The 16,948-nt window shown below is 37.5% G+C and overlaps 1 protein-coding gene and 1 pseudogene across 1 annotated transcript in view; one reads left to right on the top strand and one right to left on the bottom strand.

Moving 5' to 3' along the window:
* Positions 1-16,948, bottom strand: part of LOC101559708 (calcineurin subunit B type 1) — a 156,814-nt gene that overhangs the window by 48,173 nt on the left and 91,693 nt on the right. The gene's annotated exons all lie outside the window — the stretch shown is intronic.
* Positions 199-2,826, top strand: LOC101591144 (annotated as a pseudogene).

The raw sequence follows: 16,948 nt of genomic DNA, 5'->3' as shown, positions 1-16,948 counted from the left end.
ACTATGAATATAACAATATGCCATGCATTAATTACTGTTATTCTCCTACTAGCCTGTTTGGGCACTTTACTTTTTTTTAGGTATTTGAAATCATCATTCATTCATTCATTCGGTACAGGGTCTCACTACACAGGTCAGATTCATAGTTGTTCTCCTGTCTTACCTTCCTCAGCGCTAGGATTATAGGCATTAGCCACCATGCCTGATTTCGGTGGCCTGCCCCTTGCACCCAGGATTCCAGGACTGGCACGGCATGCAGTACTGAGAAACATTATCAGGTCCTTGTGCTTGTCAGACAGGCACTCAGACTGCCAAGCTATCTCCCAGCCCATGGAAACTGTTTTATTATTTACTCTTTAAAATTAAAAAAAAAAAAAAAACAGTAATCCCAGAAAGAGTGGATATCAATATACAAAAACCAAAACACATGACTTGAATAGACTTTTTTTATATACTAACAGCTAAAAAGCACATGAAAAAGTATTTTCATTACGTATTAGAGAAATGCACATTAAAAATCACACTGAAATGCTACCATACATGTAACTGGTACAATAGGACTAAAATTTTAAAATAGCAAATGGATATGTGGTGGACAAAATCCTAAGGCCTCTAGCCAATAGTCTATCAGAAACTAAATGCTACCTACAATCAGTATATGTGTAAATGTGATCCTTGCCCCAGTCAAATCCTTAGAGACCACATACTTTGAGACAACTGAATTTCAATTTTGTGAGAGACTATGCAGAAGAGCTAAACCCACACACACTGTGAAATGTTTTATGTATTTTAGACCACTACATTTTCAGGTATTTGTTAAGAAATATCATACAACTGATAACATAATATGCCATACAGTAATTTTTTTAATTTCACCATTCTTTCAACTTTAATTACCTGGCCTTCTGCAAGGAAGAGTTTCCTTTTTCCTAAATTTCAATTTTTAGATTCATGAACTTTATGTCAAAAAACTATAATCATTTAATATCATTATCTAATTTGATGTTTAAATTGCCCCACGTTTAGCCAATGTTAGTCCCTCCCCTACAACCTGGTTCTTGTATCCTTCTGACATGCCCATATCATTCTGAACACTTTCTTAACCTATAGAATGAGATGTTCCAAGCATACACTGCACTTCCCCACCCCAGCCCTGAAATTAGTTAATTTCTCCAAGGAATCCAATCTTTAAATGGAAAACTGCTAGTCATATTTTTAAATGAAAAAAATCCCTAATTTTAATATAGTCTAATTTATTCATCTCTTTATTCACATTCATTCACAAACTTAATTCTTTTCACAATGCAGAATCATGTAAAGAATTAAATTTGTGGACTGAAGTACCACTGTATTTATAATCTGGTTAAAACACTTGATTAGTGAGTGAGCCTTCTGAGTAAGCTTTTTTATTACATACATTTATATTTATTTATACTGTTGTACTATTATGAAATTTTTTTTCTACAAGAGATCAAGAACCTATTATCTATTCCCCTAAAAGAACCATTGGTGGGAGAGAGGAAAATGTACACGTGCAATGCAGTACGCTAGCCATGATCAAAGTACAAACACTGCATATTCTCAGTACACCTCCCAAACATAAAATTTTTTAATTGTAGAGGTCTATGAATATTCAAGAAAGCAGATCCACCAAGTACTTACTTATACAACATGGGCTAAGGGGAAAGTTGTGGCTAGAGACATGATTTTAGAAACTATCAGTATCTACATGTAAATTTCCTAATCAAACGGGATGTTAAAAAGCAAAACAAACACAAAGCTGGGTGCAGTAGGGCAAGCCTGGTGTCCAAGTATTCAGGAAGCAGAGACAGAAGGCTCACTCAAGGCCACGAGTTTGATGCCAACCTGACCAACAGTAAGCAAGAGAATATAATTAATAAAATGGAGCACAAATCAAAAAAAAAAAAAAAAAACTTAAAAGAATTAGCAGAGGAATTCACCAATGAAAACTATAGGAAGAAAAACAAAATATGGTTGTAATCTAAGGATTTCAATTCTTTTATGGCTCTAGCATCATCTATACAAACTTGATTCTATAACTTTATGTCGTAATAATATATAAATGCATGCATATAATATATATATACATATCCTGCCATTAGTATATATTAAAATTCATATTCTATTAGAATATGAATTTTAATATATATTAATGGGAAATGTTTAATTGACAAAGGCTTAAAATAGGAAAAAGACAGTTCTATTGTTTTTTGGTAGCTGTAAAGTATATAAAGTTTAAATTAAAAGTATGATATAGGCTCTGGCTCTGGGTTTCCAGTCGCTGCAACAGCACAGCACGCCAGGCAGTGCCACTGGGGCATGGACAGCCTCCTACGTTACCAAGGACATGCTACTAGGCACCTATCCCAGGACCCCAGAGGAACGGGCAGCTGCCGCCAGGAAGTATAATATGAGTGTGGAAGACTACAAGCCTTACCTGGATGAAGGCATGGGGTATGGGAACTACCCAAAGCTGCCTGACTGCTCACAACATGAGAGGGATCCATGGTATGAATGGGACCACCCAGACCTGAGGTTGAACTGGAGTGAACTGATTCACTGGCATCAACACATGTATACCCGGAATTGTGTAGACACATCTCCCACAAGTGTTTCTTGGCATATCATGTATAACCATCTCTTTGGCTTCGTGGCATTCGTGCTTTTTATGTTCTGGGTAAGGGAGATGTACCCAGCTACCAGCCTGTGGGGCCGAAGCAGTATGCTTATAATAATCTATACCTGGAACAAGGTGGTGATCCCAGCAAAGAACCTCAGCCAGTGGTTCACTATGAGATCTGAGGTTTTTTGGACTGGCAAGTGTGAGGTCCTGAGTTCTGAAAAATAAGATTTCATTCTGGTACTCAAAAGAAAAAGTAAGATTTCATTTCTAAAGATATAAGGTATCTCTCAAAAAGCAATACTCAGGGCAAAAGCTTTATTAACATAGATGTCTTTTTAACTCTTTAATTTTACAACATCAACAACAAAAACCTGTTAGCTCTTTTCATTTGGCTTCATTCTGAAATATTATTCCTCAAATTAAAAGAATTCTTAAAACTTCTAAAACCATTCAGACACCACAAATCCATTAGTTTAAATTTCATGGCTTAGCTTACACTAGAGTGAACATTATTTTTTCATTTTATAAGCAAATTTTTAAAAAGACAAAATAGATCTGAAAATTCTTTTTATTTTTTAATTTTTCTGTATTTTAGGGAAGGGTCTACAGGATGTTCAGGGTCTCACTACTGGTCGTCTGTTTACAGCCTCCCAAGAGCTGGGATTACAGGCATGTACCACCATGCCCAGTCTCAATTGCTGTCTCAGCACATTGCAGTGAAACATCTTTAGACATTTACTAGAGGGGTTAATACTTACTAGATGCACATAAAATAATATTCATATACTAAGCACTCTATGACAAACTTATTTATTCTCCAAACTATCCACCAATAAAAAGGCATGTCAAGAAGGTTACACAACTTGCAAAACATCACACAACTAGCAGGGGTGGAGACCAAATTTAAATCCAAGATAATGTGATTTGCATACTTCACCAATATATCATAAAACTACAGCCTTTCTGTATTATACAATAAAATCTATAAGCTCCTCATCTTAGAACAATTCAAGTGGCTTATCACTATCAACTCACACAGGAATAACAATTTTAATGTGTCATTCCTGTATCTAACACAATAGTCAGTCACACAAACTTAACAAGAGAGTGCAAGACAGGTGAAGACAGCCGTGAAGTGTGAAAAAAGGATGGGAAATCCAAAATATTTTCACAGAGAAATTGTCCAACAATTTCTTGTAGGGTGAAACACTACCTTGGTACTACCTTTAAATTTGGGGGGGTTGGGCCAGCCAGATAGCTCAGGGGACTAAGGCACATGCTGGCCCCACCCCCAGGGCAAGCTGAGACTGGGTATGGTGGGGCACACCTGTAATCCCAGCTCTTGGGAGGCTGAAAACAGGAGGACAATTTTGAGTCCAATCTATGTAGACCCTGTAGACCCTGCAGACCCTGTACCAAATACATTAAAAAAAAAAAAAAAAACCTGCAGTGAGAGAGGGTCTCACTATGCAGTTCAGGCTGGCCTTAAATTCAAAATGTAGCCTACACTGGTCTCAAACTCACAGCAATCTTCCTGCCTCAATCTCCCAAGTGCTGGGATTACAGAGATGCACCACCATGCACTGCACTACATTTAGTTTTAAAAATACACAACTGCCCCCCCCCAAAAAAAAACCTGTAGGCATGGCATTTTCAATAATTTACAACTGAAAAAAAAAAATCTCAAAACAAGAAATAAAGTTCCAACAGTAGGACTGTGAATGATGCTAAAAGAGCATAATTGAAGGCTAAAAAAAAAAAAAGCTTGGCTAATCATGATGGTGTACACTTGTGATGGGGGCAAGAGGGAAAGGACAGTACAATGAGGGCAACAAAATAACTGGACATCCTTAAACTTCAAGAGATAATTGAACCTAGAAGGTAAATGTTCAACAAGATAAATTTTGAATGAAACACTAAAATAATTAGAGATACACAGAATGAAAAAACACTGAAAGGAATAAAGGAAGGCATAGTCTGATGGAAAAAAATCACTCTGTAAGAGAACAATCCACTGAGTCAGCAAACTATGGCACCAGGCCAAATCAGGCCTACCACTTCATATACTTTATATCGCATACAATCCTATCTAAATTATACAACTCAATGGTTTTAGTACACTCACAGGCTGGGGAGACAGCTCAGTGGCATAAGCACCTGCCCGGCAAGCACAAGGTCCTGAGTTCAATCCCCAGTACCAGCAAAATAAACAAACAAAAAACCGAGTACACTCATAGAATTGTACAATCATCCTACAATCAAAATTTAGAATATTTCTCATAACCCACAAAGAACAACTCACCAACCCCTTTCACACCAACCATAGGTAGCCACTAATCTACTTTCTTCACTCTATATATTTGCTTGTTCTGGATATATCAGACATAAATAGAATTATACAATACGTGGCCTTTGTAATTTATGTCTTTTACTTAGAATATTTTCAAGGTTAATCCATATTTGTTGTAAGAACCAGTTTTGTTTTGTTTTGGGTTTTTTTTGCTACTGAATACTTCATTATGACTACAGCACATTTTATCTACCCACTCATTAGTCAATAGACATTTGGGCTATTTCCATCTTTTGTATATAATGAAAAATGCTTTTGTGAATACTCACATGCAAGTTTTTTGTTTCATTTCACATTTCACACTTTTTGGTATATGTATCTAGAATACTGAATTTCTTCTTTAGAATATTGGATTTTACAACAGCTGTATGTTTAACATTTAATGACACGTATTCGAAATAGCTTTCTTAAAATTCCCACCAGCAATATATGAGGGCTCTAATTTTTTTCTTTCTTCCTTTCTTTGTTTCTTTCTTTCTTTCATTCAGGGTTTATAGGGTGTCTTACTACATAGATAGGACTCATAGTGATTCTCTTGTTTTCAGCCTCCCAAGCGCTGGAATTACAGTCACAAGCCACCATGCCCAATCTCAATCACCCTCTCAGCACATCCTGGGGGCAGGGCCAGCACAGCGTACCTGCAATGGAACCCGGGCCAAACACAGGCTGGCCACTGCGCTCTGCCTAAGCATTAGTCCACTGAGCTATCTGGCTGGCCAGAGGGCTCTAATTTCACTTCTCTGAAAATACTTTATTTCAAACACCTACTGGGTGTAAAGTGGCCTTGGCAGAGTGGTTTTGATGTCCATTTCCCTAATAATTAATGATGCTAAGCCACTGTCGATTTGCTACTGATATCAAGTTATCTTTTTATTACTGATGTAAGAATACAGTCTCGTGAGAAGTCACTTATCAATCTATGTATCTCTACCACCTGTGTTTGTAATTTAACTTTTATTGTAAAAGTGATTCTCATTTATTTTAAGAATTGGCTATAGAGGGCCAGGGAGATGGCTCAGTGGAATATGCGCTTCCCTGGCAAGCTCAAGGGCCTGAGTTCAATCCCCAGTTCCACCAAAAAAAAAAAAAAAGAATTGGCTATAGTAACTGTTTCACACAAGAATGACTCGGTAGAATCATTGCAAAAAATGGTATGACCTGCAAAGCCTAAAATATTTGCTACTGCTAACATGAACAGCCTTGCTTTACTTCTTCCAGAGCAAAAGGAAATTTTGGTCATGGTAAAATAGGCAAAGAAAATATTTAGATGAAGAGTATGAACACATTAAGGCACAGCTACATGAGGGAAAAGCACAACATAAAATCAGAAGCTACACCTTCTACTACAAGTCAGTAATGTACGACCTCTGTTCAGAGTATCAAATAAAATACTGATGGGCCAGACAGCTGGCTCAGCAGTATAAAGCGCCTGCTTGGACCAGGGTTCAATTCCCAGAGTGGCATGCCAGCCCTGCCTCTAGGGCACACCAAGACTTGGACTGAGACTGGGCGTGGTGGTGCACACCTATAATCCCAGTGCTTAAGAGGCTGAAAACAGGAGGATCACTATGAGTCCAATTTGTGTAGTGGAAAAAAAAAAAATCCTTCTCAAATTCTGGGGCCTGCAGGTTAGCTCAGTTGTTTAAGCTCCTGCTCATGCAAACACAGTCAGGTGCAGGATGGTTTGATCCCTAGCTCCACCTACCTTACCAGACCCATCCTTAAGGCAGCCTGAGACAGAAAAGAAAAAAAAAAGAAAGAAAAAAATCCTTCCCAAACTGTGTAGTGAGATCCTATAGACCCTGTACTAAATACATTTTTAAAAAGTATTTATAAAATATTGTTAAGTTGTTTTAGTATTTACAAGGGCTACTCATCTCTTGCATTTTTCTAGTATGAAAGAGTCAGAGAAAATACAATGGGATCTAAGGACAAAAACTACTATGAGACTTCAAACAAAAGTTTCCTTCCCTTAAAATAAAATTGATTCCTCCCTCTTTTTCAGTCTGATACTTTGGTGGCCCTCTCCTGGCATGGAGAACTTTAAAAGTAAACTGGGTTATATCCAATGAAGGTGATAAAACTGCTAACATTCCTGCAAATCTCTAGCACTGGGCTTCTCATCTTGTAAAATAACGTGCTTATTAGTTAAGCCATTTTGTTACTTTGTAGACAAAAATACCCTATTACTTAGATAATTAGTATATTACTGAGAGAAAGCTGCAGAGAAGAACTATTATCCAAATCTGCCAAGACTATTATGTAGTTTTCAACAGATGATTCTTTAAAAAAATGTAAGCAGCATTTTGCAATTTGTCAAGCACTTTACTTATCTAGGCTAATAATCACAAAACATCCAAGTCATGTAGGTAAACTTAATGGCAATTTTACAGATTTTTTTTTAATTGTCAAAGTACTCTAACATAGGCATTCCAATTTTATATTTTAAAAAATAAAAATTTTACTGAGATTTCAGAAAGATTATAGTATCCTTTTAGCCTTTAAACAATTGTTGACATTATATGACCCCATTCTAGTCACTCCATGAATGTGACCGGAATCAGTAATAAAATGCTCAAATTTCTACACATTAAACTCAAATTAGCAGAATTGTCAGAAAAAAAGAAAAAAAAAATCTTAAGAAACTACTGTATTCTAGTTTTTTCCTCCATGAGGCTGATTCAGTCTATACTATGACATCTCTATGGCTTTGTCTTTCATTTTTGTGTCTGACATTATATTTGATACATGTAGCAAGTAAACACTGAATGCCTAGTAAATGAAGAAAAATAAAAGATTTACAACTGTGTTCGCACTTTATCATCTGTCTTTAGAATATAAAAAAAGATAATTCAATGTAAACAAAAAATTCATTAATTTTGCATTTTCTTTAATCTTGAAAAAGTTTATTTGCTATTTACAAATAGAAAATAACACCTTGACACATTAATCCTCTACTTAGATATGTAAAAAGATTTTATAGCTTTTAGACTCAAAAGCAGTTTCCTGTGGCAGCTTCTCCACAGTACCTAACCCTGGCTTTCAAAGAATTTCTCTACAGGACATAAAAAAACTTCCCCAGTTCTAGACGGTAATTAATATAATTTAGCTCCACTGCACCTCTATATTACATGAAAATTACCACATTGAGAAGTAGATTTATAGACATTAGCCCCCACCCAAAATGCTTCCTCTGCCCTAGAGGAGTCCATGACCTACAAGGGAAGGCAGGTAAATAAATATACTGTAATATGGGATGGACCACAGGGACAATTACGATTATATTTTATTTATAGATATACCTCTACAGCCTCCTCTGCTCATGTGGGGCTTTTTTTTTTCCAATATTTTAGGGAAGGGTCTACAGGGTGTTCAGGGTCTCACTACTAGATCGGACTCAGAATGATCCTCCTATTTACAGCCTCCCAAGTGCTGGGATTACAGGTGTGTACCACCATGCCCAGTGTCAATTACCATCTCAGCGTGCCCCAGGAGTGGGGCCAACAAGGCAGGCCGGGGATCAAACCCCCAGCCCCTGGCCTGCTTGCAAGTACTTTAATCCACTGAGCTATTTGGCCAGCCCTTCATGTGGGGGCTCCTGAAGTATGACTAGATCACAAAGGCTTAGAGTAGCTGACTTGCTGTCAGGCAGTAGGGGGAAAGCGGAGTGTCACAGAAGATAATCTTGGAAGGTCAACTTACTCCCAGGCTCCTCTCTCCTCTCCTCTCTGCTTCCTAGATACCATGTAGTGAGCAATTTTCCTCTGCCCAGGCCACTCTACCATGCCACTGTACCTTAGAGCCAACTGACTATGCACTGAAATTTCTATAAACTGTGAGCCAAAACAAACCTTTCTGTACAGTTGAGGGTGTCAAGTATTTTGTCCAAACAATAAGGAAAGTAACTAAGACAGATTTTGGTACTAGAGCAGTAAGGTCATTGCTGTGACTACTGGATCACATGGTTTAGAAACCTTAGGACCTTTGAAATTTGGTAACAGTGCCAGGCATGGCAGTGCATGCCTGTAATCCCAGCAGCTGGGAGGCTGAAGCAGGAGGATCACCATAAGTTCAAAGGCAGCCTGCAGTACCCATCAAAAGCCTCTACCAAAAGTAAGGAGACTGAGAGACAGAGACAGAGAGACAAGAGAGAACGACAGAGAGAGACAGAGACAGAAACAGAGACAGAGACAGAGAGACAGACAGACAGACAGAGACAGACAGAGAGACAGACAGAGAGACAGACAGACAGACAGAGGGTAAGACTCTGGAAAGGTGGAGATATTGGCCAGAGAAGCAGCCCAATACTGTAAACTGAGTTTAATGAAAAAAAAAAAAATTCTGGTCAGAAATCAAAGATCAGAATACTGATGTAGATGTTAAAGATCAGACTCAGAAAGTTTTAGCTCTGCAAAAGTACTCCACTGCTAACTGGACTACAGACCATGTGGGTAATGCTTTGACAGGAAATCTGTCTACATTCTGCTCACATTCTGAGACTTGGAGGAAAACTGAGATTAAGGACAGAAAACTGGTGAACTACCTAATCTGACAGAGCTCAAAGCAGCTCAAAAAAAAAAAAAAAAAATTTTTTTTTTTTTTTGGTAAGTATTTAGTACAGGGTCTACAGGATCTCACTATACAGATCGGACTCATGGTAATCCTCCTGTTTTCAGCATCCCAATCACTGGAATTACAGGTGCGCCACCACACCCAGCCTCAGTCCCATCTCAGTGCTCCCTGGTGGTGAGGCTGGCATGGCATGCCAAGCCCTGGTCCCTGAGTCTGCCTAAGCAGGAGGTCCGCTGGGCTACTTGACCAGCCCAAAACAGCTCAATGTTGAGGTTGTGGCATAAATACTGACAGGAGATTCCTACCAGAGATGTAATTCTTAAGTCTCGCTGCCAAGCATCCCTGATTTGAATTCAATCATTCTCCTTAGCTTGAGCCACAGGGGGCATACATATTAACTGTCCCTGAGGGCAGTCTAGTGATACATTTTGTCAATTTGAGTTTAGAAGCTTAACTAAGCAACTCAGCAGAGGAGCAGGGTGCTCACTTTGTAAATATCTTCATCTTATACAAGAGATAGAGTACTACATCCACCAGAGGGCAGGTAGCTTGCTTACAATGTAAGAGGCTTGTTCTCCCCTCATTTTGCTTCTGCTGCTTTTGCTGTCTTCTGCAGCCTTGAACTGTTGCCCCTGTGCCGTACCACCCTGGCTTAGAGGCAGCTAATCAGAGGGAAACCTCCAAGAACAACAAACCCTTGCCTCTTTAACTTTGGGTGCTGTGTATTTTGTCTCAGTAAGAATGTCTCAGCAATGAGAGAAAAGCAGCGAAGACAGGCAGCTTGTACCACTTCTCAGGGTCTTTGATTATAATAATACAAACAAAGACACTGATTTCAGACTAGATGTCATCGCCTTACAATTCCTTAAGAAAAACAGTAAAAGACCCAGGGAGATAGTTCAGCGGCCTAAGTGCCTGCCTGGTAAGTGCAAGATCCTGCATTCAATTCCCAGTACCGCCAGAAACAAAAAAACCCTTTAAACAAGAAAAATATTAAAATGGCATAAAAATTGTAATAGAGCTAACTGTAACACAGCTGTGGTATAGCAGTTTTAATACATACTACATACACATACTATATACAAATACAGAAGGTTTCCACTTTAAAATTTAGAAAATAAATCAGCAACATTCATGGGTAGAACTAAATTTCCTTAATTTAATGAAATAAATTTATTGCCTACTGTAATAGTATTAATATTTGCATTTGGACCGTAATTGTTCAAATTCAAGCAATTAACTAGACTTGGTCCATTTATACTTATTAATTTTATTAGTAAAAAGACTGATAAAAGTGATTAGATCCATTTTACTATCAGTGGCACAAGCCACTCTATGGAACAGTCATGCATGTAATACCAGTGGTTCAAACCATGTAAAAGTTTCCAGTTTTGCCAGAAAGAAAACAGCCACAAAAAGAGCAGAGCAGAGTTTGGTGACTGAACAGATTAGTATTAAAAAGAAGTCAAGTACTTTTCATCATGACAAATACAAAAGATGCTTTCAGGGAATGTGAGGCAACAAGGCCCCACCCTTCATAGGCTCAAAATTACAAGTCAAAGACTCAGACCCAGGGCACAGTGCTCTAGAAAAGTAGGCAGCAGAGACCTATGGAGTTTGTTCCCTGGGATTCAGTTCACAGCAAGCAGCTTCCCAGGCACTCTAAGACCTCTGTAGTTGTGACAGAAAAGTTTCAGCTGACTGCAGTTCTCCATGATCCACATGGTGCTGGTTTTACAGGCATGCAGAATTAAAAGATGTGGGGTCAAGGAGGCTTCCATCAGATCACAGAAGAAGCCTCGGGAGACCAAGGAGTGTGCCCTGAGAGGGCAGTCTGTAAAGCTGTGAGAGTGAAACCAAAAGTGCAGTTAAGACTCCGGAAAGTAGAAGCCAGAAACATGAAACCTGAAGGAAGCTGAGAGAAACCATGAGGAGTACAACCACCAGCAATGCCCTGGGTCAGGGCCACGGAAGCACTTTATAGTTCTTATCTCACAGTTGTAACTTGTCCAAATGGTGGACACAGAGGTATAGGACTTACCCTTTACCAATGTATGCTGGAAGTGTTTAATTATTTTTTAATAGGGGCTCCCAGCTAAGAGTTTACTATGATTATCAGAGGTAACTCTGGACCTGGACTTTCCGCAATGCTGGAACTGTTAGATCTTCCACAACTCTTAGAGATGTTTTAAATATAATTTGCATAAATATACATTCCTGGGCCTTTTGGAGGTCAAGGACAGAACGTTACAGTTTATATTTCTAGACATCTCCCCCAAAGCCTCATGTAACCACAGAGCGACTTCTGGAAGGTGACTGGGTTAGGTGGAAGGTGGAATGATTCATCTCCTCCCTTGCTCTTTGCTTTTCTTTTTTTTTTTTTCAAATTGGTAGGACAGTTTCAATAATTAACACATTGCATACATTCTTCCTAGTGGTTAATTGCTGTATAAGATGCGGACATGATATCCTATTTACAAACACCATTAGAACAAATCACTCTATTCATTAAGAGAATGTAACTATATATCTATCCTAATCACTTTGAATACACAGATACAAAATGGACATTCATCTGTATACCCTTTTTTTGTTAAGTTCCATTATTTGAATATTATAGGTGTGTAAACTTAGCAAAATATTCTCAAAGCGTCCAGTAGCCCATAATAGTATTGGGTCTTCCGCTTCACTGGCAATGTCAGAAATTGTTGACCTGAGTCCCCTATAGCTCAACATAACAGCATGGCTTTACTTCTTATATTTCGTTTTTATACTTTTCTGCTGGATGGTTAAGACCAAGGTAAAGCAGAACCTATGCAACAAGAGTTGTAGCTTTTGGGTCTGATAAGGTCAGTGAAATCCCCTCAGGATTTATCCTGAGATGTTCTTTGCTTCTTGTCATGAGGACAGTAGCTATTTCTCTGCTATGCCCCTATGTCATGTAGTCCCTTCCCTGAAGCCAGCTGACTATGAACTGAAACCTCTACAAACTGGGCCAAAACAAACCTCCCTCCTTTAATTTGCAGGTGTCACGTTTTGTGTCTCAGTGATGATGAAAACATATGTAGCTACTAATCGTCTGAGGCATGAAGGCGATGATATTACATTTACTTTTCAAAAAATAAACTCTGCGCCAAAAATAAATAAACCTTTAGAGAAATAGCTCCGTAGAGTAAGAAGGGCCTGAGTTCAAACCCCAGTTCCACCAAAATAAATAAATAAATAAACAAACAAAAAATAAACTCTGGTGGCAATACAAAAGGATAAAGAAAGAGAAAATGGAAGCAAAATTTTAAATGGCATTATGCAGGCTATAGAAATAGTTCACATGTAAAGGAAATGTAACTGCAACAACAGCAATCACAATGAGAATAAAGCAAGTTAATTCAAGAGGCACTGGAGGAATCTAAATAAAAGGATATATTCAGTATATGACATTTATGTTCTTGAAAAAATATGAATTCTTTCACAAGTACACATTAGCAACAACATGGCCTAAGGAAAGCAGAGTTGTGTGCAGTCACATCTATCTAGGGCACTCATCAGTACCAACAAAAACAATAAAAGTCCCAATAAAAATGCTAACAGTTAAATAATACCATATTCTTCTGTAGTCTGCTGCTTTCTGTTTGTTAGCAAATGGCTGCTACTTGGTGACACAAAGCACTAATATGCTGGAGAAGTTAAACATTTCTCTAAGTCAATTTGCATTACAGAAATAAGCACTCTGTGAAATGCAACTAATTATTGCCTTACAACCTAGTTAAGACATCAAGAAAATACAAAGAATTTCTTCTTAGGAGTAAACATTTCCACTTAGAAAAACTCAAGAATGATTATGGAGTATGAATTACATTAGAGATGTTAGTCTTTGTGGGATTTTTAAGTACAGAAGTGATATAATCTTACTTAAGAGGACCTTGTTCCAAACCCAGAGAAAGCTAGCAGCAAAGAAAAAATATTGTCAGGAAGGTATAAAGTCACAAAAACCTAAAGAAGAAAAGTTTCCAAGAGGGTCCAACAGTACTGAGTCAAGAATGAAAAACTAGGGCTGGAGAGATGGCTCAGTGGTCTAAAGCACCTACTCGGAACAAGCTTGGCAAACCACAGGGACCGCGGTTCAATCCCCCAGCACCACATGCCAGCGAGCCGCGCCCCCTGGTGGGCTGAGCTGGCCACACACACACACTGAATAAATAAATAAAATTTAAAAAAAAAAAAAAGAATGAAAAACTAAATACATTTAATGAGTACCTACTAGATTTTCAGAAATTCTATGTTGTTTCTGCAACCTAGGGAGATACTATTCCCATTTTACGTACGAGGAAAATAAAATCTACAGCCAGAATCTAAATTCAGATATTTCCCAACTCTAAATCTTACACTAGTAATTAGCAGATTACTGCCTTTCTAAATTTTAACAAAGTGCATATATATAATTATTTCAGAGCAGCACTAACAGATTTCTGCAAAGATGGAACTAATGTAGTACTATGGATGGTTTGACTATCCCTTCCAAAATTCATTTTGAAATTTTTACTGTAACAGTAAGAGGTGGGGCATTAAGAGATTAGATCATGAGGTCTCCACCTTCATATATAGTTTCACATCATTACCGAAAGGGCTCAGAAGACAGAGATGTAGAAAAAAGCCTAGAACTTTCATAGAGATTAAATGGTCCTGACCAGAATGCTGATGAAAATAAGTAAAGACCATTCTAGTGAAAACTCAGATGGAAATGAAGAACAAGGTACTAGAAATCAAAGGCCATTCTTTTTATACAGTTGCAAATATACTCATGTCCTAGCACTTTATGGAATGCAGAATTGAAGAGCAACAAACTAGAGCACCTGGTAGGAGAAATATTCAAGCAGCAAAGATTGGAATGGAAATGTCTATGCCATGTCTGTCCCATTACATTGGGAAAGGAATTTGCCTTGGGATGAGTTGAACTGAGTCTCACTCATAATGGATTCAGATGAAGATTTTGGACTCTTACATTGATGCTGAACAAATTAAAACTTCGCAGACCAAAATTAGAGAAAAAGGAGGGCTACAAGGAAAGCCAACATTTTGGCCCTAGCCTTCTAAGGTCAATTAAGACTCAGGACATATGAGAACGTGTACTGTAACGTCATGTACCTCGGTAGTGTCCCAAATTTTCTGATCAAGAAGATAATGGGGCCAAAGAGGAAAGTGATCGATGACGTAGAGTGTGCCTAAGGAGAGTCACATGGGGAGAAGACACTCTCTCAGGCTTTCACAGAAAGCACATTGGCCAAGCATTGGCCGTGACTCATCCACATGGCCGACACTGACAAAGGTTCTACAATCTGAGGTACAGGATCTCAGGATAAATCCTGAGGGCATTTCACTGACCTTGTCAGACCAAAAAGCTACAACTCTTGTTGCACAGGTCCTGCTTTACCTTGGTCTTAACCATCCAGTAGAAAAGTATGAAGATGAAATATAGGAAGTAAAGCCATGTTGTTATGTTGAGCTGTGGGGGACTCAGGTCAATAATTTCTGACATTGCCAGTTAAACAGAAGACCCAATGCTATTGTGGGCTACTGGACTCTTTTACAATGTTTTGCTGAGTTTACACACCTATAATATTCAACAACGAAACTTAAAAAAAAAAATTGGGGTATAACTATGAATGTCCATTTTGTATCTGTGTATTCAAAGTGGTCGGGATAGATATATAGTTGCATTATCTTAATGAATGGAATGATTTTTTTCTAGTGGTGTTTGTAAGTAGGATCACAAGTCTGCATCTGGTACAGCAATTAACCACTAAGAAGGATATATGCAGTGTATTATTTGTTGAAACTGTACTTTCGATTTGATTTGAAACTGTCTCATTGCTATATGTTTATCAATAAAACTTTGAAAAGAAAAAAAAATAAAAATAAAACTTCTGGGACTACAGAGATAGGACAAATGCATTTTTTATGAGGATAGGGAAGAGGGGGACAAGTGGGCAGGATGCTATAATTTGAATGTCATCTCCAAAAGGTTCACGTTTTGTGTTCTCGAAGTCATGCTGATGCTACCCGAAGGTAAAAAGCCTCAGTCATGGTCCCTTGAAATTGAGCTAATGATCTCCAGAACAGTACTATAATAAAAAAATTTTTCTTTTGGTTTATTTGCCCTCAGGTATTCATTACAGTGACAGAAAACAGACTAAGATATACAATAATCATTAGTCACATACAGCTTTTGAGCACTGATAGCTATTAAGCCTAGAAAACTGAATTAGTATTTTATTTAAATTTAGACACCCACATATAATGTTTCCTGAACTGGATATTATAGAAATGTAATGGATAGAAAAATGAACATAAACAAGGGAGAAATAATAGGCATGAGTCAAAAATTGGTAAAGATGTAACTATCAGTCACGAAGGCAAATCTGAAGTATCTCTGGGTTCAAGGTCACTCTTTTATTTGAAAAATAACTTTATAGCTCATGAAATTCTATCTGTTAGGAAAACAGATGCAATATAAACATAAAATCACAGATTTTTATCATTACCTACTATCTCTTATTTTTCCTAGGATTCTAATCTTACTAAAGATTGCTTTATGAGCAAACACCACTAAAGGATACTAGTTTGCTGCATGCCTAAAACAGGACTTTGGTTGTGCATCATTCAAAAGGATATGAAAGAAAACCATCTCTAAAACTAAATAAAGGATAAATAAAAGGCACTAACACCTCAAATAAAGGCCAAGGACAATGGCTTGAATCTTTTTATAGGCAGCTAGTTTCACCAGTTGTGCCTGGGTTAAAATGCATACTTAATTCCAAACATAAAAATAAAAATTAATACACTGCATTGTGTATAAGAAACATGGCATAATCACTGGAAAATTTTGTAACATCACTAGTAAAATAAGAAAAAAAAATTTAAATGGCATCCCATTCACAGAAACAGCTTCTGGGATACCAATATGGCTCTCCCACTGATATTCCTAAGAAAGAACTAGATAAATTGGGAAAGACGTGAACTACAGAAATCTGTGACTTTTTCAATAATGCAAAATTTTTAATGATTTCCTACAAAAATCAAACCAAAGACACACACAAAATGTCACATTTCATTAATGAAATTTTAATCCTGTATCATATCTATGTATGTTAGCTATAACACACTATTCAACCATGAAGGGAATACCAGATGGTAAGGAGAAAATTCACAATGGGAAAGAGTGAATGAAAGCTACTGAACAAAAGAGTTACTTGGAAAAAATAAAAATAAGACATTTTAATCTAGAAAGCTTGAACTAAAACAGATACTTTATCCAACCCACTTTATTTATTTTTATTTCTTTATTTTTTTTTCAAGTTTTATTGATTTTTTTTTTTTTTTTTTTT

The sequence above is a fragment of the Octodon degus genome, unplaced genomic scaffold (assembly GCF_000260255.1).
Source record: "Octodon degus isolate 3935 unplaced genomic scaffold, OctDeg1.0 scaffold00078, whole genome shotgun sequence".
In the NCBI taxonomy this organism is placed as follows: Eukaryota; Metazoa; Chordata; class Mammalia; order Rodentia; family Octodontidae; genus Octodon; species Octodon degus.
This window is presented reverse-complemented; position numbering and strand designations above follow the sequence as displayed.